Source organism: Phascolarctos cinereus, unplaced genomic scaffold, assembly GCF_003287225.1.
Source record: "Phascolarctos cinereus isolate Bilbo 61053 unplaced genomic scaffold, phaCin_HiC Scaffold_726;HRSCAF=1367, whole genome shotgun sequence".
NCBI classification, from domain to species: Eukaryota; Metazoa; Chordata; class Mammalia; order Diprotodontia; family Phascolarctidae; genus Phascolarctos; species Phascolarctos cinereus.
This window is the reverse complement of record NW_027556098.1, coordinates 81685948-81712660: the sequence shown is the minus strand read 5'-3', so window position 1 is coordinate 81712660 and position 26713 is coordinate 81685948. Positions and strand designations below refer to the sequence as shown.

At 36.7% G+C, this 26713-nt stretch overlaps 1 long non-coding RNA gene across 2 annotated transcripts; it reads left to right on the top strand.

Moving 5' to 3' along the window:
- The first annotated feature begins 5613 nt into the window (after positions 1–5613).
- On the top strand, positions 5614–21419 carry LOC110210821 (uncharacterized). 2 transcript variants are annotated; one of them, XR_013482917.1, is made up of 3 exons: positions 5614–6070; positions 8666–8754; positions 19533–21419. It is a non-coding gene; the product is annotated as an uncharacterized LOC110210821 (long non-coding RNA). The 2 variants fall into 2 exon arrangements; XR_002325184.2 differs by lacking the exon at positions 19533–21419 and adding an exon at positions 9447–10209.
- The last annotated feature ends 5294 nt before the right edge of the window (positions 21420–26713 follow it).

The window sequence follows — 26713 nt, the reverse complement described above, 5'->3', positions numbered from 1 at the left end:
TTTTGTTGTTTTCTCATTTTCCAGCATATTTTTAAAATTTATGTTAAAATTGTGCTCTGCTCTTGGGTTGCAGGGAACAATGTTTCAAGCTTCATGTTTTTTTTTTTTTTTGCTGCTGTTTTCAGAGCTAGCTTTTTTTCATTTTTCTTTGGGGAAGGCAAATCCATAGCTTTTTGTTGCTTCCAATGTGTTATCATTTAAGGAGAGGTATGGTTACTGCTCTTGTGGTCTGCACTCTGGTCAATGAGTGATCATAGACATTCGTTTCTACCCTGGAACTTTGACCAGGGTTCCTGCTTCCCTGCATCTAGTGTGCCTTCTTGCCCTGGGAGTGAGACCTGGGCTTTTAATCCAGATCACATATGGGCAATGAAACAGAGACTTGTACCCAGTGCCAGCAAAGTATCCCCTGTAATTTCCTTCTGACCAGTCATCTGCCTGGCTTTCTGAGGCATGGCCTACCTGTGCTGAACTGTGCTCACACCCCCTGTGAGACAGACCTTTCCTGTTGACCTTCTAAGTTGTCTTGGGCTGGAAAATTGTTTTACCCATCCTTTTGTTGGCATTATTTTGAAGTATTGTGGAGGGGAATTTGGGAGAGCTTGCAGCCTTTGCTTGTCTATCTGGGCTTTGCCTCTGTGCAGGACTTTAATGCGTATATTTTGTCTTAGAAGCAATTCAGAGCTCTTGGAATTGGTTGGGTGTGTGAGTCACATTGTTAGATCTGTGCTTAAAGAAAATTAGGTAGCAAAAACCAAAAACAAGGAAATTTGAGAGATTTTCAAGGATAATTTTGACTGTTTGACAATTTTCACAATCTGGGATGACTATGGATCTTAACTTTTGCATAAAAGGTGAATTCATTGTATCAAAGAATAGTATCTTTTATTGATGAACCTCCTCACCTTAGGTGAATGGATGTATGTGTAGGGAGGAAGCAGCTTCAAGGAACAAGACTACAGGTAGAGAAGAGAGCCAAGTATGGACTCAAGAAAGAGCTAGTACCGGCAATCAGTCTATAAAATTATAGAAAGGACTGCATAAGCATAATGCCTGATGGTAAATTCTAATAACAACATCCATATTTATATTTATACTGACAAAAATACAGCATAACTTAAAAGTCTTTATCAGCAATATACTTAAAATCAAAAGATCATTATGTTACTATATGAAAGTCTCCCTGTTTCTTCTTTCTCTCTTTTTCTTGTGTTTGCTTCTGTGTTTTTATGTGTCACTCACCATATGAATATCTCTCTATGCTACTATATCTGCATGTTATCTTTAATATATGATTATATCATATATAATTTATAAATATAATACATACTATATAAAATAACATATAAATGTAATATTATATATTGAAACATCTTTATTAATCTCTGTGATTATCATTCTCTCTGTGTTGGTGGCTAGGTGGCACAGTGATAGAGTGCCAAATCTGAATCAGAAGATCTGAGTTGAAATTTGGCCTCAGACGCTTACTAGCTATATGAGCCTGGTCAAATCATTTAGCTTCTGTTTGCCTCAGTTTCCTCCTTTGTAAAGTGGGGATAATAATAGCACCTGCCTCCCAGGGTTGTTATAAGGATCAAATGAGATAATTAGGAAGTTCTTAGAACAGTGTTTGGCACATAGTAAATGTTACATGAATGTTAGCACTAATAATAATGATAGTTTATGATGATGATGATGATGTCTTTCTCTTTGTGTCTAATTTTTATCTCTTTCTTATGTCTTTCTCTGTATTCCTAACTCTGTTTATGTCTTTTCCTCAGTCCTTAGAAGTATCTTCCTCATCATCCCTCCCTTTGTGCACCATGTGTACTTCTATCTTATATACAGGCTCTATCTTGCACCTTTTTGTCTTTTTTGAACCCTTTTCATTTACCCCAAACTTTTCTCCTTTCTCCTTCCATCTTGCTTTCTGAACTAGTTATAAATTAGACTGCCTATAACACAGAACTAATGTACATATTCCTAAACTTATTTTATTTGCTAAATAGAGTTTTATGTTCTGCCATCCCAATTTTAAAAGCAGATAAGCGGACTATTATTTGTCTCTCTAAAGCACAAAACAAAATTAAATTCTGTTACTTTTAACATGTAGGATCACTGTTCTCCCTGTTTTCACATACCCCTGCCCTGTGGCTCAATATCCCCATACAGAAAAAATATCTCTGCCTGCTCTGGATAAATGTGTAGATAAAATGTAAGAATTTCTGTGAAATGTAGTTATCTTCTTGATAGGATTTTTTTCTTGTCTAAGTCTTTGAAAAATGATATCAATATACCATATTGCACTACTGTACAGATTGAAAATATTTATCTAGACAATCCTAGTCCTGCAAGACTACACTATGTGTCCTCCAGGACCGGAGAAGAGAAAGTCCTTTTTTTTTTTCTGCTGCTTTTGCAAGATTTGCATTTTTTTTCATCCCCTGCATGAATCCACAGAGGGCTTCCCTTGCAGGTTTTATAACAGCCCAGCCTCTGACCTGAAGCTTAGAGAAATGAGTTAACAATAGAAGGACTAGGCCATTAATTGATATAAAATATTTCTTCTTATTCTTTTTTTTCTTCATTATGGATTTTAAAAATGCAGTGTATCAACTGACACCGCCTTTGAGATATTCTTAAAGTAAGGCCTTTCTAGTTGTTTTTATAATTATATCCAAAGAAGGTTTTGTTTGGGGGGAGTATGTGGGGGTAGGAGTTCTTAATTTTTATTTTATTATAATTTTCCCTTAAGAAAACAATCATTACTTCTATTAAAAATACATTACAAAAGTATCAATCCTAGGGCACAGTATACCTCATTCATTTTTTTTGTGTCGTCTGCATGATTTTCTCCTTTAAACTCTGCAGAATGCAACAGTGGACCCTCAAGAATATTCCCTCCCTTCTATCATTCTCATAGTTAGAGGAATCAAGGATAAGGGGTTCATGGTGATCAAACTCTCACAGATGTTCAGAAAGCTTCCCTAATCAGATTTCTGACAGTTTGAATTCTATTCCTGGAAGCCAGAGGACTGGATTGAATATATTATTGTGAGGAATTAAGTAAGCCCACAGGTTGGGGCAAAAATGACTTTTCAAATTCTTGGTGCATTTATAATAATAATAATAACAACAGCAGCAGCAGCAGCAGCAATGACCATTATATTGAAAGTTATTTGCCAATGTTAAAGTTAAGGTTTGCAAAGGGCTTTACAAATATTATCTCATTTTACCCTGTGAGGAAGGTTCTAGTATGATTCTCATTTTACAGGCCGACAGAAGTTAAATGATTTGCCTAGGGTTATACAGCTAGTAAACATCTGCATTCAGTTTGAACTCAGGTCTTCCTGACCCTAGGCCCAGGGCTCTCTCCTCTGTGCCTCTTAGCTGCCTAGGAGCTTATATTCACTCAAAGCTCCCTGTTATCTTGTCAGCTACTTATGTTTATGGGCCATATATTAGTCCAAAGTCTTTTAAATTACATAGGCTCTCCATAATTATATATGGTAAATACTTTCTCTTAGAAAAGAGAGGAATTGTCATCCAATGGAAAGGGTGCTACTCACTTTGAATTCTGAGACTGCCCACAGGCAAGTTCTTTTATGGAAATCTAATTTTCATCATTTTTTGTATGAGGGTTGGATTAAAACCATCGCAGTTGAGCTCCTAAATAGGTAAGAACCATTTGAATACCTCTGTGAATCAATCAAAACCATTGTATGAGGCACTTGGTCACATCCTAAGCAATTTGTATTTTTTTTTTTAAAGAAGCTATCTTAGAACATGAAGAAGAGATTTGAAGGGTTTTGATTCCAGAGGTTGGAGCAAGCACAGCATTTCTAGTACACCTTTGAGTGGCAAAGGGAGGATTGAGCTATGTTAGAGATGGAAGATATTGAGGAGAATAAGTGGCTCTAGAGATATCTTAGAGCAAAGGACAAAGGCTAAAAGAAGTCTCAAGAAAGTGTTGGCTCTTTCTCCAATTTCCATAGACACCATAATATTATCCTCCATTTTTTGGCCAAATGTTTCCCATGAACTGAGTTTTGCCTCAACCAAAAAGAGATCAGTGAGTAGAAAGAGATATGGATGTGGGACTAGGTAGAGAGTGTTGGGAGTTTTCTTAACAATTGACTCGAAGTGATTGTGACTGAACCCAGAACTTCATATAGAATAAACTTTATAAAACTGAGGAGGAAGGAGCTAAGAGAACCTTAGGGGGCATTATATTGCCACCTATGCTTGAAATGAATTAGGTGTCGTAATATAGTGCCTTTAGGCTTAGCTAAATCATTTCAGCTTAATTAGCATTATTCTCTTTTAGAAAAAGATATTGACATTTATTCTAAGATTGGGACAGAAAAACCTTTCCAACTCTATCCTTTTGGCAGGGCTCTTCTACCTCTCAGCAATAATAGTTAACAATGCAGAGAAGTATATTCTGTCTTCCTTCTCTCATTTTCCAACTCCCCCTTCCCCTCCATTTTCCTTTCTTTCCTTTCTTTTCTTCTTCCTCCTTCTATTTCTTCTCCTCTTTTTCAGCAAAGTATATCTTTTATAGTCCTCAGCAGCAGGAAGTGGTAGAGGGAGATTTTTCAGTCTCGTTTTGGCCTACCAAGTCTTTCTGGCAATAGTTGACAGCACAGAGAGATATAGCCTTGCGTTGACATGGAACTAATGTTCCATTCTTTTATTTCTCCAGATTCTTAGGCTGGGTCATCTGAAAGACATCATCTTATCTTCTTATGGTTAGAAACTGAATTCTCATCTTTTGTCACTAAGACATAATCAAACAGCATGTATTTGTCCCATAATAAGAGATATGGTGTTTATATCTTCCTGTTAGTAACGTCAAAGGTTTCCAATTTTCGTATGTTAATAAACCTTTGAGGTACAAAATATTCAAGCAGATTGAAGAAGTAATTCAAGAGATGGAGGTTTAGGAATTTATCTAGCCCTGAAAATGTGGACAGGAGGAAGCCAATGATCTTAGATGAAGAAAGGACACAATAACGCTAAGTCTGCCCTAAAGCAATAGTTCACCTTTCTTGATTCCCTTAGTTTTTGGTGGTTTCTCCAAACTTTTTATGGATTGTATTCTTCCAGAAGAATGTTAACTCCTTGAAGGCATGTACTGTCTCATGTTTTTCTTTGGATTACCAATATTGAGCACATAGTGTTAACCTAATAAATACTTTTTGAATTGAGTTGGGAGTGCATGGAATGAGCATTATAGGACAGAAGTTGGATCATGAGCAAGGTAGGAGTCATATACATTAGAAAGGAAACAGTTCTTGGGACATCATCATTCATTTCCTCAAAGGTGGAGGAATATGACTAGAATTTTAAATTGGGTTCTGTCAGGGTTGGATGGATACCACAGGTGACTCTTTTCTATGGGCTGAAAAAAAAAAGCTTCTTAGGACCACAGGTGAGGGGTGCTCCCTCATCATTTGGTGCTCTCAATGCAAATAAGCAGGGAGATTTAGGGGATATAAGTCCAGCTAGATGATATATTGACCCAAACATAAGCTGGTGGTAAATGGAAGGGTTGGATTTAGCTCAAGTTTCCAGACATAGGTATACAGTTCTTTTAATCATACTTGAAATGGAAATTGGAAATTCCCCTTTAAATTAATAAGATCACTCAAATAAATAGGTTCAGTTCAAATCTCGGTCATGACCGTTCCATATCTCCTGAGTGTTATTGGCCTAGCATTCCAGGAACTAGCCATTCCTAGGTCACGTTGACATGGAGGGTTGGCTCCTCTCCTTGTGAGACGTGATGTTATTAAAAAACAAAATACCAAGCCTCAGGCGGATGGGAGCGTGGCTAAGGTCAGATGTGTATTGGACAAACCTTGAATAGCGCATGCATCAAAAAGGGCTTCTTGGCCCCAAGCCTTCTTTGTTTAGAACAATATAAAAACACTGCGTCCTGTAAGCCCGCTGAGCCTCACCCGCGGGAAGGACGCTTCGCCCGGGAAAATCTTTACACAATTCAAGTTTGTACAGGCTGCAACGGGGCTCCCAGCCGTTGATTGACTTTGGAGGTTCCCTTGAATTGGTGATGTATTCTCTTCCATTACCGACTCTCTTGATCGGTGCTATATTATTGATTGTTCTTATTATTTATGCTTTCTATGCAAATTCAAACTATCTGTGCTTTGCTTCTTCTAAATAAATTATCTATTTCCTATTATTTTTTGGTGCATTGGAGAGTGTCATTTATAGGAGCGAATCCGAACCTCACTAAATCATACTAATACAATACTTTACTGCCTCTTCCATGAATTAATATTTCTGGGAATAGTATTCTTTAGAGTAAGGTATTTTGAAGAAAAATGTAGAGAAGCAGAAAACACCTTTAACCTCACTCTCAGGTGGACTAGATAGAAAAGGGAGCAAATCTTTGCCTTCCAGATTTCTAACTTGTATAAAGGTCATAGAGAGAATAAAGGAAAAAAAATGTTTAATTATGAAGCCTATGAATAGGAGGATAGATCCTAGACTGAGTATCCTATTAGTGGAAAGGAGCAAGGCAGAGTGTGAATTGAACTTGACATCCCTTGAAAAAGGGTTCCACAAATGAATGCTATTCAAACTAAAGTTTTATGTCTTAGATATGGTACAACTAAAATTTCTTAAATATGTATCTATATATCTATATATAAATTCTGAACTGATAGAGGGTGGCTGACCTAAGACAGAGCAGGGGGTCAAACATAGGGCTGAAGGTTTGATGATATGGAATGGTATTCAAGATAGAGAGTGATTGGAGGACTCAGTTGATTATGGAACTTGGTAGGAAACTCATGTGTTTGGAAAACAGTTGAAAAAAGTTGAGCATTGAAGATGTCTGTCTGGGGCAAAGTGGATTTCATACTTAGCTTTGTTTTGTACGGGAAAGTGAAGAGATGGAGAGAAAGGGGAAAGAGAGAAAGAAGGGAAGTAGTAGAAGAGAAAGGGAATGATAATAAAAGTAGATCTGAAAATCTGAGATTTTGATAGGATAATGGAAGGGCAGGGAGGTTCTTTGGGCAAAATACTGATGTGATCAATGTAAGGAAAACAAAACTAAGGTTAAGTGCAGTCTTAGAAGAGGGAAATCAAAATAACATAACATAATTAAATGAAGTCAAAGACACATAGATACGATCTTGAATATAACTTGATTAAACTCACCAGCAAAAAGAAAGAGAATGACAGAAGACAAACTCCAATAATTTGCCATATACATGAATAACATTTCAAAGTTAAAGACACAAATAAAGTGAAAATAAGTTGATTGTAATAAAATGAGAATTCAGGTGATTAAAAAAAATAAAATTTGCATTCATCAGAGGCAAAATAAATATAGAGGTTTTTTGCTGGTAAAACAAAGTAATTTTGTGTGGAAAGACTAACAGAATCGAGAAGATAGTAACTAATGTGATTTAAAAAAGAAGCAAATACAATTGCCCAAATTAAAAAGAAATGAGACAGATTCACAGAAATAGAAAGGAAATAAAACAGAATTATCAGCTTCTATGAACAGTATGTTTCATAAAAATAGAGAGGTTAAAAGAAATGGATGAATATCTATTAAAACATAAGATAACCAAATTAAGAAAACAGGAAATAGAAATTCTAAGCACAATCTCATAAAAAGAAACCAAACAAGCCATAGGCAAACTCCCAAAGTAAGGAGGGTGGGGAACCCTTAATGGAAAAAGATTTATACATGCATTCTATCAAATATTTAAGGAAAGGGGTCAGGGACTGGACCTGTGATTTTACTGTTATAGACAATTCGTCCATGATGAAACATCTACCAACAAATGCAGTGTGGCAAACATATCATCTCAGAATGCTGCTTAGAACACAGATATTAAATGACCAGCTCAGAGTCATACAGCCAGTGTGTGCCAGAGGTGGCAATCAAACGCAGGCCTTCCTGGCTTCATGGTCATCCTTCCCTCTCTCTGTTATGCTATTCTATTTCTCCTTTCATAAGACAAATATGGGCCTGATACTTATGTTGGGGATATATAAAACAAAAAAGCATAAGCCAATATCACTATCATCACTAATAAATATTTGTGAAAAACTTAAATAAATTTTTGTCAAACATACTACAAATTAACTTACATGAAATTATTCATTATGACAAACTTAAAGTTATACTACATATGGTTCACAATTAGGAAAATAATAGCACAGGTAATCAGGGAAGCAACAAAACACATCCAGTATAAATAGATGCAAAAAAGGCATGCTTTAAAATATAGTTCATATTCATGTTGAAAACCCTTAAAAAAAGACATCAGAGTTTTCTTCTCTTACATCGCTGAAAGCAGACAAAAAGCCTTAAAAAAAAGAAATAGGACTTTCCCAAATAAAATCAAATATAAAGCAAAGATCTCTTCCTTTCTCCCACAGTTGATTGATACAGTGCTAACAATAAAACAATCAAGGCAATATATATTAGTAAATAGGAAGCATAATTAGCTTAATTTACAGATGATATAAAGGCTTGCTTAGCAAACCTTATAGAATTAGTGATGAAGCTAATCAAGATTAGTAATCACAATAGCAAACTTTATTAATCAAACCATATAAACAATTCCTAAGAAGAAACTACCAATCAGGTTCCAATAAGAGGTTTTTTTTTTCATTTTAGATTCAACAATATTACCTCTCTGCCCAGCCAGATGCTATTTGTCTTCCTGCAGTGGTCATCTGGCAAGTCTCCAGAATCTATATCAACCAGTAAGTATCACCCTCAAGCCAACGTAGACTTGCTCAAGTCAAACTCAGGAGGATGGTTGGGATCTCAGAAAGGGTTTTCTTTTATATTTTTACCTATAAGTATTTCTGAAAGGTTTACCACTTAATTTTATTGATAAAATTACTGATAAAGTTGTTTATAATATTTTCTCATTAGTGGTCTGTCTTATTGAATGGTCCACATACATTTGTCAGTTGCTTAAGAGTACATATATGTTTCTTCCTATGTCATGAGTGCTCATGAGCACTAAATACACGAGTGCTTGGCTTGTTATTGGAAAACAACCTGTAGAAAAACAATTTACTCAAAAGAGCTCAGTCACAAAATAGAAGCTTTAAAAATGTAACCTGTTATGCTAAGTTGACAAATTATCTTATTGAGATGGTAGAACTTATTCTCAAAAAGGCACATTCCTTGTTGTTTCTGACTTGTCAAAGATCACTGGAAGTAACTCAGCAATCACATCTTTACAATCCTTGGGGACAGAGTTTGTCTGCATCTGATGATATGAGCTCAACACAGGCAACTTGTCACTCTGTTATTTACTTAATTACCTTGGGTCTCAGGTTCCTATTAGCCATCTCCCCAAATTATTTCTGACCCATAGGTATTTTTCTTGGCAGAGAAAACAAATGCAAAGTAAAAACTGGGTACTTCTACTTTCCCTCCATAGTTTGCTATCACAGTCTCATCTGCCTCCAAGCAGTGGTCATACTGTGCTTTATGCACAATAGAGAAGAGGATAAAAGAAACCAGAATAGCAACCAACCTGATTGCCCTTCCTAGAAGCTCTGTAAGATATCGTGGACATTATTCAAATATGGCTCCCAACTCATATGTACAAACATATTTATAGCAGCTCTTTTTGTGGTGGCAAAGAATTGGAAATTGAGGAGATGCCCATCAGTTGGAGAATGGCTGAACAAGCTGTGGTATATGAATGTAATGGAGTACTATTATGCTATAAGAAATGATGAGCAGGCAGACTTCAAAAAAACCTGGAAAGACTTGAATGAACTGATGCTGAGTGAAGTGAGCAGAACCAGGAGAACATTGTAAACAGTAACAGCCACAAGGTGCAATGACTGACTTTGATAGACTCATCTCTTCATAGCAATGCAAAGATCCAAGACAACTCCAAAGGATTCATGATGAAAAATTCTGTCCACATCCAGAAAAAGAACTATGGAGTCTGAATGCAGATCGAAGCATATTATTTGCTTTCTCTCTTTTTTTTGTTTCTTCTTTCTCATGGTTCTTCCTATTGGTTCTAATTCTTCTTTACATGACTAATGTGAAAATAGGTTCAATATGAATATATATGTAGAGTCTATATCAAATTGCATACCATCTTGGGGAGGGGGAGGGGGAGAAAATTTGGGACTCAAAATCTTATAGAAGTGAATGTTGAAAACCAAAACTAAATAAATAAATAATAAGAAAACTAAAAATATATACATGATTCACAGAACTGAGAATAATATTACAGATGTAATTAGAAGGAACTAGTTTAGTTTTTACTTCACTTCTAAGTGGCTCTTTTAAAAAAAATCATAGGATCATAGACTTAGAACTCGAAAGGGCATTAGAAACCATCTACTTCAATTGCCCCATTTTAAAGATGAGGAAACTGAGGCCCAGGAAGGCTTAGTGACTTGACCAAGGTCACACAGATAGTACGTGTTAGAGATTAGGTTAAACCTGTCATTGCAGGGTCAGCACTTTCTTCTTTGATCCTCTTCTCTTTATCTATAACTAAATTTCTCTTCTCCCCTCTCCATTTATTGTTTGCCTGCCTCATATCTTTCTGGATGTTAGTATACCCATCATCCTCAAGTGCTACAGCATTTGACTATGATGTTGGTCAGCTCTATGAACCTGTGTATTTTCTAGCTGTAACATTCTATTTAACTATTTCATTTCTGCTTCTTCCACTTTGATTCTTCACCTACTTTGCCTTATCTATTTTGCCCATTCCTCTTCCCTTTGCTTCCTTATTACTTTTCCCTTCTAGGGCAAAGGAAGGGTTGGTTGTGTGGAGGTATGGTCTAGATTGGTAGAGAAAACCATTCTAGTTTCCTTCCCTACCCCATACCCTCAAATTTTCCCTTTCCTCATGCTCTACTCAAGGTTATTTGGATAATTGTTTTAATTATTCAGCTTACCCTTCAAGTGAGAACCTAGCTAGCAATTATAATAATAGCTAAAAGTCTTATATCATTTTAAGATTTGCAAAGTGATTTATATACATCATTTCATTTGATTCTCAAAACAAGCCTGTCAACTAAGTGCTATTATTGCCTCTATATTATAGAGGAGATCACTGAGATTGAGAAGTTAAGTATGTCACCTAGAATCACAAAACCAATAAGTGACTAAGATAGGATTCAAATTCGGGTTTTTCTGGCTCCAAGTCTAGCACTCTATCTACTTGCCTTCTAGTGGTCTCATAGAGCTTCGACAACCTCATAGAGTTTCACCTAAAGTACAATGGTTGAGTATGAGTGATAAAAACATTTGTATGCTTAAAAAAATTAGGACTTTCTATTGATTCTCGAAAGTGGTTGAGTTTAAAGACAGTGACATGGATTAGTTTTTCTTTGGGGCAGGCTGATTGCTTGACAATATACAAAAAGGGTTTAGAAGGGATTTCCTCCCTATGAGGAGAAATTGCAAGAGTTGATTTGAGAAAAAGTTATACAACTTCAGTACCCCTACGGGTCAAGGTAAGAATATTTTCAGTTCGTATCGCAGAGATAGTGATAAGAAACACCGGTAACAAGAGAAATGTGAAAATTGTAGGGCATGAATGATGGCAAGATTTTTAGCTTAGGGCCTGTGACTCAGGTTTTTGAAATAAAAAAGGAATTAGGACAGGGTACATGAAATCCAGACTGTTTTTAATGTGCCAGAGGCAGAAGGTCATGGCAAAGTTAGGGAGGTCATCAGATGAGAGAAACAGGGTAAACTTGTCTTAGAATCAGATGCTGTCAAAACCAGAGTGACACACATCCATTGTTGTTTTTAGAATTAAAAAATAAATCCAAGTGTAAGGTGTGCTGAAGGCCAACCTCACAGTGCCACACAAAGGAGAAAAGATTCTTGTAACTCTTTGGAAACATTCTAGAACTCCCCCATTCAGTGAGGACAATCAACCAATAACAAGTATGTATTAAAATGCCTACTGTGTGTAAAATACTGTGCTAAGCACTAAGGGTGCAAAGAAAGAACTAAAACCATCCCTGCCTTCTAGGTGCTTCCATTTAGCTAGGGAGATGACCTGTACGTTTTTATACATGTATGCTTATGCACATATACGTATGTATACATACATATTTACTGTATATAATGTACACACGTATAATTTACACATGTGTACTTATATACAAAATAAATGAAAGGTAATATTTTGAAGTGGAGACCCTAGAGACTGGAGTGTAGGGAGCAGGAAAAGACTTCATGCAGAAGTTTCTATTTAAACTGAGCTATGAAGGAAATTAAGGATTCTAAGAAATAGGAATGTGCAAAATGTGTAAAGTGAAACGGGTGTATGTGAAATGTTATTATAATAGTTATAATAATACTTTGCATTAATGTAGCAATTTGATTATCATCTCTTACAACAATACCCTAGAGATGTATTACGGGATAGCAATGGTCCAAGTTTGAATTAGGCTGCAATAACACAGAAGGGAATATGGTTTAGGACAAGGGAGAAACCAGTAAGCAGAGTTTGCTAGTATTTTGTGGGGATGTGTCTGTACCGACTTGACTATCAGTCACTGCTCATATTTTTTCCATTCTGAATCCCTACCCAAACCCAGCCAGGCTTTATACCACAGCAGTTGACAGATATTAGCCTTCCATCCCTCTGCCTATCTACCCCCACTCTCTTTACCCCCTTTCTTGATTAAGCCCTTGGTAAGCTTCTCATAAACTTTTCATTATATCCTTCTCGCACTTTCTAACCTACACACTTCTCACATCCCTAGGTGGCCCCTGTTTTGCATGCATACAGGGGCCATTTACTCTGGTTGATATGCCTGTATAATATTCTGGACGCAGACTTTTGGATTCTAGAGAATCTAAGATGCGTGTATATGTACGTATGTTTTTATTTACAAATTCCTAGTAACCTTTCTAACGCAAAGACAAGAATCAATAAGCTATATATATATATATATATGGGCATATAAATATAATTATACATATATACATGCATTTTGTTGACCAGTGAAAACCAGTTTGACTAGTAAGGCCCTAGCCCCTCAGAGTGCATATTATCAAGGCTAATAAATTCAGAGAATGGACATTAACCACATCCACCCCTAGCTTCTTGGTGCATTCACAGAATTAAGTTTAGTTTCCCTACATCCCTATCCCTCATTCTTTACACCTTATTATTCAGTCAATCAGGAAAGTCAGTTGACTTAACCAAGTTTACACAGCTAGTAAGTGACAGGAACAGTATTAGAACCAAGATTCTCTGACTCTAGGGACAGTGTTCTTCCCAGTATACCACACTTCTCCCTCTGTTTTCTAGTCTAGGTGTGAAGATGATGTTTTGAACCTAAATGTGAAACTTTACTTTTTTAATATATGCTGTCTTCTTAGATTTAGTCCAACATTCTATTCTGTCAAGATCCTTTGGATCCTAATTTTGTCAAGCAGGGTGGTAGTTATACCTTCTACCTTTGAGTCACCTGCAAGTTCAGTAATAATAATTCATATGCCTTCTATGTCACTGATAAAAATTCTATGCCCAGGGCAGGTCAATACAGTGCCAAGGCCCTTCCTCCATTAGTAACCCCCAATTCAAGTTGATTGAACTCTTAGTGACTGAATACTAGAAATATAATATATATAACATAGAAATATAATACTTTAATACTACACTTTGGGTCTACTCATTCAAACAGTTCAAAAACTACCTGAATGTATTGTTATCAAGAGTTCATTAGTCTGCCTTGTCCTATGCTTCTGAATTATTCATTGTAAGAGTGGAGGGTGGCAAAGTCTAGATCCTTTGCTTCCCTGAGTTACAGGTCCCTTTCAATGTAGTTTTAGGGGCCAACTGGGTAATTCTGAAATACATACTTACATACATACACACATACATACATACATACTGACAGACATACTTCTCTGTCTCTCTCTATCTCTTTTTTTTTTCTCTCTCTCTCTCCTTAGTTAGCTAGATGGCACAATAGATAGAGCTAAATTTGGCCTCAGATACTTAATAGTTGTGTGACCCTGGGCCAGTCACTAAGTCACTCAACCTCTGTTTGCCTCAGTTTCCTCATCTTTCAAATGAGGAAAATAATAGCACCTACCTTTCAGGGCGATCATGAGGATCAAATGAAATAATATTTGTAAAAGTGCCTGGCACATAGTAAGTAGTATACAAGTATATAAATGTTAGCTATTATGTATGTATACATGTACATTATACATGTGCATGCATGTAACTATGTATGTTTACATTCTCTGTGTACATATGTGTGTGTGTATATATATATGTGTGTATGTATATATATATGTATATATATATATATGTGTGTGTGTGTGTGTATGTATGTATATATGTATGTATATGTCACTAGCTTGTATATACCTAAAATTGAAATATGTGAAATTGAAAGTTTAAATCAGGTCCTTTTGTAGACTAGGACATTGGCATCTTGCTTGAATAAATGTAAACTCAATTTTGAAAGGATATACTACAATAATAAAACTGGTAGGAGATCAGGTTTTGATGGTCTAAAACTTCTACAACTGGTGAAATATTTGCAAGAGTATTGGCAAGATATGATGATTCATTTTTTTAAGGAAAGAATTTAAAATACATCATTCCCTGGAGCAGACAAGGATTACTTTCACTGAAAAGGATATGCTTTATTTAGAACTTCCTGGATGTCATGATATTTTCTTATTATTCATGGCTCATATAAATTGGGGAGGCACTGGAGAAAGAGAACAAGCCTCAGAATCAGAAGGACCTTAGTTCAAGTCCTGGTTCTGACCCATATTAGTTGTGTGACCCTATGTTTCTCATTGTACCAGGCAACTTCCTAATCCTGTAAATTGTTGGGTAGTTGCTGACCTGCATTGGTAGAAGAAGGTTTCATATTTGTAGTTATATTATTTAATTTGGCATAGTTACCTATCACAATGTAATTAAAGATTTGATCCAAAAATAAAATACATTTTGAAAATAAGTGGGAAGTAGTTAAGCGGCCCAGTGGATAGAACATCAGCCCTGGAGTCAGGGGGACCTGTGTTCGAATCCGGCGTCAGATACTTACTACTTGTGCGACCCTGGGCAACTCGCTTAACCGCAATTGCCTCAAAAAAAAAAAAGAAAAGAAAAGAAAAAATAGCAGCTTAGATATATGCTTATGAAATATCCTATAACTTTAAAGCAGTTGTGTTATTTCATGATATGTTATTTTATGTTATGTCATCTCTTAACACTTAATGCTAAGAGTTGCTAACTGGCAGTGACACTAGTCATAGAAACCTAATGTTCAAAATATATTGAATTGGTCTGAAGATGGAATCTATATAGCCTATACCCATAAAAGAAATTCTCTTTGAAATGGGAAAAGGAAGGCAGGAAACAAGCATTTATTATACACCTACTATGTGCCAGGCACTGTGCTAAGCACTTTATAAGTAATATCTTTGATTCTTACAACTCTGAGAAGTAGGTGCTGTTATTATCCACATTTTATAGCTGAGAAAACTAAGGGAAATAATGGTTAAGCGATTTGCCCAGAGTCACATAGTGAGTAAGTTTCTGAGGAAGACTTTGAACTTAGGTCTTCCCCACTCCAGGAGCAGCACTCTATCCACCGTGCATCATCTAACTGTCTTTTAACTGGTAAGAACCTTCCTGCTTAATTAATTTTTCTTGGCAAAATCATCATCATCAATTAATATCTCTTCAATGTCTAACTTTTTTTGGAGGAGACAGGGCATAATAAAATGTCCCTTGCCAACTTATCTCTAGCCAGAATGGTAGCTCTCAGAAAAGAGAACAGCAGTAAGTAATGTAGCTTGTCTTCTGGTAAGGAATGGGCTTTTCTGTTTCAAAATTGAGCTATCTTTTTAAAAAGTAGTTGGTTATAATATACAAGGTATGATTTTTGCCTCTAACTCTCAGGGAGAATGAAGGAGAAGACTATAGAAATTCTAATAAGGGGGCTAATAATTACGTAAGTTTGATTATTTTAGAAATATTGGGAAGGACCTAAGGATGCATAGGACTTCTGCTCAGACCTTTGTCTTCTGTCCTCTCTTCTTGGTTAGACGAGACAGAGAGGAAATAATTCCACCACCCCTCTTGGGAGCCTGTGTGGCTTGATATCAAGGTAAACCCAATTGAACTTCAGTCAACTTTTGATTTACGATTTAATTCCATCTTCTTTTCCAGAATGCCTATTTCAGTATGTTTAGGGTTATTTTTTAAAGAATTATGTTAAAAGGTTGGTGTCTTACTACTTTCCTAGAAATTTCCTTGAATCCTCATGTACATTATTAAAAATCTTCTTCCCTCCCTCTCCCTCTCCTTCTCTCAAGCAAAGGTGTCTAATTATTGAGTGAGATTTAGACCAGAGATCTAACTAGTAAGGGACCGTTTTGACTTTGGCCTAGGGCAGAGAATTACTCAAGGCTAAAGAAATTTGCCCCAAAATAGAATTGATTGACTAGAGGTTATATACTTCTGCGAAAGAGTATCCTAAGAACCTGGTGTTGGGTTGCAGGGAGCTGTGACAGGATGTGAAGAATAGAGGGGAGAAGGGTTCAGTTGGAAGAGCAGTTAGATTGCCTGGTTGGGTTCCTCATTTAGAAGCAGAGGCTGGAATGCCACACTTTGGCCCAGTGCTCTTGATTACAGTCACTGCTAATAATAGTATTCTGACTTTACAGAATGTTTCACCCTGTGGAGAGAGGTCAGTAGTAAGATGAGTGACTTACTATTGTCCTGAGTAGAATTGGGTGGTGGTAGTTGGGAGTTGGGAGGTAACTTTTTTTTCCATTCAATTTTATTTTATTTTTAATTCCAGATTTTCTTTCCTCTCCTCCATCCATTTAGAAGAAAAGAAACACAAAATATGTTACAAGTATGAAGTCATGCAAAACAAATGCTCACATCAGCTGTGTTCTGTGAAAAAAAAAAAGGAGAAAAAGGAAAAAATGTGCATTCCTAGACCATCACTTCTCTGTTTGGGGGTGGATAGCATTTTTCATCCTGAGTCCTTTGGACTGTGGAGAGTTATTGTGTTGATCAGAGTTACTAAGTCTTTTCCAATTGATTATTTTTACATTGCTATTGTTTAAATTGCTCTGGTACTGCTCATTTCACTTTGTATCAATTTATATAAGTCTTCCCAGTTTTTTAAACTACTCACTTCATCATTTCTTATAGCACAATAATATTCCATCACAATCATATAACACAGCTTGTTCAGCTATTTCCCCAATTGATGGGCATCCCCTCAGATTTCAATTCTTTGCCACCACAAAAAGAACTGCTACCATTATTTTTGAATATATAGGTCCCTTCCTTTTGCCTTTTATGTCTTTGACATAATAGTAGTATTTATGATTCAAAGGGTATGCACAGTTTAATAGTTTCTTGGGCATAGTTTCAAATTGCTTTTCAGAATGGTCACACCAATCCACAGTTCTGCCAGCAATGCATTAATGTATCTGTTGTCCCATGTCCCCTCCAGTATTTGTCAATTTCCTTTTCTGAAATCTTAGCCCATCTGATGAGTATGAGATAGTACCTCTCAGTTACTTTAATTTGCATATTAATGATTTAGAGCATAGTTTTTGTGTGACTATTGATAGTTTTGATTTCTGTTTTTTGAAACTGCCTGTTCATATCCCCTGACCATTTATTGATTGAGAAGGAAGATACCTTTAGATATAGTGCAAGGCAAGGGAAGGGACACAATGCTTTCATCCCTGCTGGACTTTCCTGGTGCTGTAGAAAGAAAACCCACTTTTTATAATTTGGAGTTCATTGGAAAAAGACTGTATATGGCCATAGTTATAAGCCAAGGCAAGGAGAAGTATTTATTGGCCCATAGAAATGGGTATCTCCATGAAGTTTTTGAACTACTTTCCACAGGTAACTTAGAATATGTAGGGGAAGCAAAAAGTCATCCTGAATTCACAACTGATCATATGATTGTGTGTGTGTGTGTATGTGTGTTTCAGGGGAAGAGAGATAGAGACCTTCTAATATGCCAGTTTGTCCTTAACCTGCAGTCTGAAAGAGGTCACACTCTTTTTTTGGTTGTTCTTGAACAAGAATTGGGCAAAAAATAGAAGAGACATGACTCTGCATTTTCATTGGAATGGAAACATTCCAATCAACTAAAATAATTCTCTCTCTCTCTCTCTCTCTCTCTCTCTCTCTCTCTCTCCCCCCCATCTCTCTCCCTCTCTCTCCCCCATCCCCCCATCATACGGTAGTTTTGCCTCTGAAATCCTGGGGATTTTGATTTTCTTCCTCATTACTCTGCCCCTCAAACTTCCCCAGAACCTGTAGTTGCAAGGAGAGCTGGTTTGAAAGTGTGGTGGGCTACACTATGAAGGAGGTGGAGTTTCCTTCAAGGGATCCTCGTTCCTTTCAGGCTCGAGGTGCAGAGTTGAAAGGAAAATGCTTCTATAGGTCTAGGAATTTTTGAGGCCTCTCGCAATGGTCTGCCCCAGGAAAGGAATGAGGATAGGGGTCAGAAGAAGGATGTAGGGAAAAACAGCCCCTGAGAGCCTGATGGAAGGTCATGGCTTCCCTCCTCTGTCTTTCTCCCCCCAGGACTTTTATTTTCCTGAAAGATTTAACATCTTAAGTTATGAAAACTTTTCCAATGAGAATACATGAGAGTGATGGAGGTGTAGCATTAGTTGTCATAGTGAAGTTGGGAAGTGGATTGCAATCGGAAAGACACCTTCCCTGTTTAGTTTCTTGTTCTGTGTCCTGAGACTGGGTCTAGAAGGGATCTTCCACTATTTCCACATGGACCTTTTCAGGGAGTCAAATTTCAATAATCTGGATGAAAATGCACTGGTTTAGGATCTTAAAAGAAATGAGTTTCAGGCCAATTCTGAGCACTAATTCTGACTGTCTAAAATGAGAAAGTTGGACAAGGCAATATCTAAGGCCCCTTCTGGATCTAAGAGTCTATGACATCTGTAAGATTTGAGCTCCATTTGACTCTAACTCAGTTCAGCCTCAATTTAAATGACTTGAATAAAACTTTTCTTTATTATTTTGGGCAAGTCCCTTCTCCTTTCTGGGGCCTCACTTTTTTCCTTCATAAAAGGAGGGTATTGGATTATATCATTCCAGTTTATATATTATTACTGAAACAATTTCAGAAGATCGACTTCAAGGTGTCTTTCAGATTCCTCTCCAAACACATCTGTTTTCTGTATGGGTCCTTACTTCCCCATCCTCACTCCCTACTCCTGGTAATAATACTTCTTGGACACCAAATGTGAAGAAAAAGTTGACTTTAGCAAAAAGTTATCAAGAATAATTCATTGTTGTTGTCATCCATCCTTTGTTTTTGAAGAGAACCAATGATTATCATGGGGCCATGTCTTAACTTGCACATCAGTTGCATTTAAGTGAGGCAGAGTTGCACAAAGTCATCAGTCTCTCTCTCAATCTCTCTCTCTCTCTCTCTCTCTCTCTCTCTCTCTCTCTCTCTCTCTCTCTCTCTCTCTCTCTCTCTCCCAGAGTCATTGCAGTCCAGTGACAAGACAAAAGTCAGGATGACTATTGATGGCCTGGGGTGCAGTGAATGCCCTTGGTGTCTTTGATGTCTGAACAAGCTGTAAGCACTCCACAGTTGCCTTCTTGGCCTTTGGAACAAATTGCTCTTATCCACCCATTCCACCAGATAACATCTTTACGTGCGTGGGATAGATTTTCCCCTAACTCACTGATGAGTTTGAGGTCTATTGGTTACCCTCAACCTGGTTTAGCTCATCTACTGAGAAATTTTTACTGGGGGTGACTGCTATGCATGCTACAATTTCTTGGAGCCACTGGTGAGAGTTGGGTGAAGGTGGACACCAAAGGTGAATGAGAAGCCCTGTAAAGGGCTTGGCAAGCCTTCATACCAGAGATGCTACTCCTTCCTGAACACCCTACACACTCCATCAAGAACAACTAGCTTAAATAAGAAACTACCAAACACTATTGGAGAAGGAGCCTTGGCTTTGGAGTCAGAAGGCCTAGATTCCAAACCTACCTGTGTGGAACTTTGAGTAAGTCCCTTAATCTTCATGGTCCTCAGTTTAATCATCTTTAAAATGAGTAGAATGTACACTATGGCCTCTGATGTCCTTTCCAGATTAATGATTCTATGATTCCTTGGGAAGAGGAAGCAGATTTTCCATTAGTGCTCTTTTTGATATCCTGGGGTTTTTGTCTCTTTGCCAACCCTCTCTCAACTGAGGGTATCTCATATACTGATTGCCCTGGGCATGCTTTGTAGTGCTTCCCCCAGAAAAAAATATCTAGTTATCACCCCGGTTCATTCTATCATAGCATCATTAGCTATTTGCTTAACAGAATGCTAAAAAGTTGCTGGCTAGGAAGGAAAGTTAATTGTATATCTAAATCCCTTTTGAGAGCAGTGTTGTTCACTGAAGAATGACTGATTATAACCTATTCTCAGGATTTATAAAAACCAAAGTTTTGAGAAAAGTACAACCTATATTCAGACTAATGTGGTACATAAATTGGGCTTGGGAGTTAGGTAGAACACTCCATAAATATATGAATGAGAAAATATGTCTCTAAACTGATAGGCTTTGAGAGTATGGGAGAGAGTGATTGGAGGCAAGAGAATAAACATGAATTATGCCAATTTCATTTATGTGCTTTTCCATTTCATTCAAAAAAGTGGAAATGTTGGGAGAAAGTAGAAAGCATTACAGATTATTTGTATGTGTGTTTAAGAGACTTTTTACATATTTAAAGTCACTTTGTTAATTTAATCATGTTAACATGTAGTCTGTCTAACTTGATCTGTTTGTAAGTCATACCACATAAATTATTTAGGGATGACAAGTCCTGGGCAGATTTTGGAAGGGGGCTGTTTTTTTTTTCCTATTTGGATAAACCAAAGGAATTGATTATTTATGAATATTTCTTTCCCCCAGTTTATCTTTTCTGGGCTTTCATATCATTACTCTGGACCATAATGGGCTTTCGGATACCAATGGGGAAGGAGCCCTAGAACTTTGAGTTCTTGTTTTGAGGATAATATTATGGAGAACACAAAAAATACACTCATTTTGTTCTGGAACAGTTCTAGACAAATCCCAAAGCTTTGTTAGAACAGTCAAAATATCTTTTTGCCCCACCCCTCTCACTCCAAGAACTCACACATAGATGTAATGATAGGATATCGTCTTTAGAAACAATTAAGAAGAAAGATGTCTACAAATTACCATTTCAAGATAATTTAATAACATTTTGGCTTAATGTTCACCATAAAGCTGTGTTCTCACAACTAAATGAGATGGGCCTTAGGTAAATACACTTTGGTGTTAACTGTAACCCAATGTGCTACAGACAATTGTGGAATGTTAAATAAAGGATAAAGTTTAAGTATCTCCTTGCATTAATGAATTTGAATAATGGGCAAGTAAGGGATCACATCCTGTGGTTCTTCAATAGATCATATATTTTCACTGCATGCTTTATAACTCACTACATTTCAATTTGAATAAGTAAATTCAACCTAATGGAAATACCTATTGCTTTTGGTCACTTGGCCAATACTTTGGCATTGTTCTGAACTCATCAACTTCTGACTTTCTTCAATCTAGAGAGATTTGTCGTTCAAAAGATAATTAACTGGGACAGCTAAGTGGTGCAGAGGATAGAGCACTAGCCTTGGAGTCAGGAGGACCTGAGTCCAAATCTGGCCTCAGACACTTGACACAAACTGTGTGACCCTGGGCAAGTAACTTAACCCCATTGCCTAGCCAAAAAAAAAAAAAGAAAAGATAATTAATTCCTAGATTGGTGAAAGCTTCTCATATGCAATTTGAGGATTCAGGATATAAGATATAAGATAAATAGATATCTAGGATGTTGAAGGTTCAAATAGAGTTTCGGCTCTTTCTTTAAAATGAAATGACCCTAACTCTTTTATGAAGATGTTAAGCATTTTAACCTACCAGAGACTATTCACTTAAAATTTATTGATTGCTTTGTCTTTTTTATATCAATCATTTCTCAATTTATTTCCATTGAACCCTCTCCTTGACAGAGATGTATGACTTACCTGGGACAAGCAATAATTTTGATGTGATTTCATTTTTAACCACAGTGAACATGCACTTCCTCTGACACTAGACTCAATGATATAATTGCACTGAAACAGCTTCCTTATTTTAACTAGCTCTCTGTCAGTTTAGTGTTAAATTTTGTGTTATAAAATACCCATATTATTTCTCTGTTTTGTGTGATTTTAATTTTATGGCTTTTTAAAAAAATGAATATTTTTCCACGGACAGTTGTAGCTCTTAAAGAGCACATTTCAATCACTGTTAAAGATATTACATCAGCTATTGGTGCAGGGAAATCAAAGATTCCTAGGATCATTCCTTACAATAAGAGGATCTTTTACTCTAAAAAGTGCAAAGATGGGGAAGTGCAGTCAGAAACAAAGAACCACCTCCTCCCACCAAGAATTAAGAAACATTTGATGTGAAACAGTCTAATTAATCCTCAGCGAAGAAACAAAGACCTTCAGAGTGAGATAGCAGCTGGATGGGGTAGTTACTGATTCTTCTAAAGAGCAGCATAGGGCTTCTTGAAGTTGTAAACACAATAAGTTGATTATTATTGCTATGATGAAAAATACGAGTAATAGACAAGACAATACATAGATTTCAGTACTGAAGATTGGAAAAAGGTAATTTTTACTGATGAAATTTATTTTTCCACACTAGTCTATATAAAAATTGTTCTCATAAGTCCTGTTAAGCCTATAAGATCAGGACATATTCATCAGAGTCTTAAGATATCCATCCCTCCCACATGTTTTGGGATTTTTTTTAAAAATTTCTCGTAGGTCTGAAAAATCTTATCCTTAATGAGGGAATGATAGAGTCTGAGATAGATATATATATATATATATATATATATATATATATATATATGTACACTAATGTCCTGATAAGCAGAATTGTTTTGGAATTACAGAAATTTCCAGGTAGAGATAGACCACTGCAACATGACCTGTCATCATGCCACAAGTCACAAAAGGCAAAGAAATGTGTCCAACAAATGGAGATAAAACATGAGTCTTGGCAATTTGTCTGATTTAAACCCTGTTAAAATCCCATAGGCTATAATTAAGACTAGACTTGGAATAATTATAACTTATATTTTGTCCTTTTTAATTTCTTCATTTCTACACAAAATACACACACAATCAACATCAACAACAGAGAACAGTTAATCAAAACCAACAGAAAAAAATTACTTTTGACAAAATCTGCTACATTTTACTGCTTCTTAGAATAGGGAAGTATATTTCTTTATCTCTTCTCTAGGTCAAACTTTGATCATTCATTTATTAAGCATTTCCACCCTTTTAAGACAAAATTTGAGGCAAATTTCCTTTTTGGAGAAGCTCGCTGCCCTCTATATTTCTTATTACTCCATGCAGAAAATTGAACTTATTAAATGTGTTAATAATATATAACAATTATGGGGAATTTTTTTTCTTGAGGAGAAACTAAAGGCACTGGTAGCACCAAACAAAGAATGAATGTAACATCAGTCTTTGCCTTCTTTGGAAGAGGACAACATTTACTTCATGTGTTCTAAGGTATTTTTTTTTCCTTTTTCATTATAAAACCAATCCTTTGGAAGGGGAGGGAGCATAAGCTGTATATAGCATGCTGAGAACTTTGAAGTAGGTGGAGCCAATAGTGTAAAAGTAGGCACACCTCAAATGTCTATTGACTGAAAGAGGAGTCTATCCTCACAGCTGGGCCACTAAGAAGAAAGCCAGGAAGGGCTATCAGGAGGTTGAAGGATTAGAACTAAACCACATTTTCAGTATGGGAAGAACCTCTTGGGAAAGCCAAGCTCACCAAGGGTCCCAAGGGCACCTAATCTTGTGGCATGGACCCTGAAGGAATCTGAGTATAGATTTCAGAGAGGGTATGCTCTAGGAGGGGGGAAAAAAGTCACACCTTTATTTCAATATTATTTGTTTCTTTTGTAATTCTATGTATTTAAAAACATTATTCTAGGAAGGACCATAGTATTCACCATATTGCTAAAGGGATCTATGAAACACAATAAAATTAAGAACTCCTAGTCTAAGTTATTATTTTGAAGAGGAAACTAAGTCAGAGACAGCCACAACAAATCACAGAATTTTGTTTGGGGCAGACCTACTAGAAAGAGAATGGAAAGGGTGAATGGAGAGGAGAAGAGGAGAAGGGAGAGAGGAAGGAGAGGTGTGGGACAGGAGAGGAAGAGAGAGAGAGAGGCCCTTGGTACTCCCAGGGCCAGAGTACCGAGATATCTAGAAGAAAGGTAAAAGAGGCAAAGGCTTAAAGGATTTGGTGAAGTGGGGGTGAGGTGAAAGTTTGAGTGATCAGAGAGAAGAGCCTTTCTCACCTGGAGGCCAATGTGGATATCTGCATCCTCTACAGCCAGTGTGTCTAGAGTGAGAAAGGTATAGGTGTGAAGCCCATGAAGATAGACCAGACAACATTTACAGTAAAAGAGAGGTACTTTCCCCATTTCTAGATACTCAGATCTAGACCTGAGGGTTGTAGAAGGACTTGTCTTGTCTGAGACAAGACCTGAAGAAAAGAGCAATCAGGTAAGAGGATGGACTTAAGAGTGATAAAGCCTAGCTCTCTACTGGTGGCATGTAGGCCTAGGATTCATTCTTAAAATAATTGTAGACTTGATAACTTTCCATTTGGTTATTGCATCCCTTTAGTATAGAATTCCTCAAAGGATATAGTATTTGAAAAAAAGAAAAACTATAGAAATAGCTATGCAATGTTTCTAGGGAGGAAGGCGAAGAAAAAGGGGGGAAATCACTGTTTTCAATAACAGCCTAAGTGGAGCATCAGGCATGATCAGAGAGGAAGCCTGGTCAATAAGGATGATAGAGCACACTAGAAGACAATGTACACCATGAGGACAATGTGACGCAATGGCCCAATGTCAAGTAAATAAAATATTGTATGAAGAAATGAAGTCTTTAAGTTTTTAATTGTTTCCAATAAAATTTGGGACTTAGAAGGATAAGACATTCTATGGCTAGGGTCAGCTTTTTGAATGGAATAGAAGACATAGTTGACTTCGTAGTGTGACTTGGGCTTAATTGTTTCCAAATTTCTTTCTTCACCAGTTTGTTACAGTTCATTATATGGTCACCTTTAACATCACCATTTAAGCGTCTCTGAAAATAAGTGAGTTTTAATTGGACTGGGACATTAGGTTATCTGGTAGGGCTAGCACTTATCTTAATAATTCAATTTATTCAATTAACAGTTGCTAATTGTAGACTCTGCAGAAAACACTCTGCTAGATTCTGGAAGGGCTTCAAAGACAAATAAGATTTCTTTCTGTTCATGGTCCTTACTGTCAAGTACAGGGTATGACATATACTCAGATAATATAATGCATTAGAAAGGTACAAAAGTGAAAAGTAGTTGGTAAAGTGCATGGAGGAGCAGTTTATTGTAGAATGGAGATCAGGAAAGACTTTATAGAGGACATAATAGTGAGCAATTACATAGCACTTTAAGGTTTACAAGTACTTTATGTAAATCATCTCATCTGATTCTCACCACAATCCTGTGAAGTAAGTGCTATTGTCATCTGCATTTTATAGATAAGAAAACTGAGCCTTAGAGGGTCACATAGATAGGTGCATGAGCCAGAATTTAAACTCAGGTCTTTCTGACTTCAAGTCCAGCCCTCTATCCACTGTGTGTGAGAGTGTGTGTGTGTGTGTGTGTGTGTGTGTGTGTGAGAGAGAGAGAGAGAGAGAGAGAGAGAGAGAGAGAGAGAGAGACAGACAGAGAGAGAGACAGAGAGAGAAGATAAATAGATACATAGATAGATGATAGAACATTGAGTAAGCACTTACTATATCCTAGACACTGTGCTTAGTGCTGAGGGTAAAATTATAAGCAAACAAAATAATCTCTGATCTCAAAGATTTTACTTTCCAAGAGAAGAGAACACATAAAAGAGAAGCTGGAAAGGAAAAGTATGCACACTATGGTATGGACTGGAAATGGTGGTCCAGAAATATCATGGAGACTGGCTCTGGGCAAGACAAGATGAAAGCAGTTGGAATTTTTTTTTTTTAGAAATGGTGATGTGAAGTGATTTGAGTTGATATTCAGAAGATGGTTAGGAACTGAACAGATTTGGAAGGTGGAGAAGGAAGGTATTTCAGACATAGGGAAGAAATTAATAATAGTAGTCACCTAACAGAGAGTATGATAAAGAGGTAATAAAATATAAAGTGGGTACATTTCAGTGAGTACAAAGAGGTCCAAAAGAACAGCATATTAGAACCAGAAGGTACCTTCGAGGTTCTCAAGTGTGATCCCTTTGCTTAACAAATAAGGAAACTGAAGTTTAGAAAGGTGAAATGACTTGGGAAGGCCACACTGCTAGTAAGACATAGAACTAGGACCTAGAAGCACTTTCATTGCCACTTTCAGCATCTCAAATTCATCAATACAATATGACACCCCTCACTCTGATTTCATTGTGATGGTCTGATACCAAGACACCACTTTTATAGATTTCACCCCCTCATGAATCTTGGACAATTGATATACTTGATAGGAATTTAGCAGAGATGATGTTTTAGGTTTATGACCCAAAGTCCTCTGGCATCA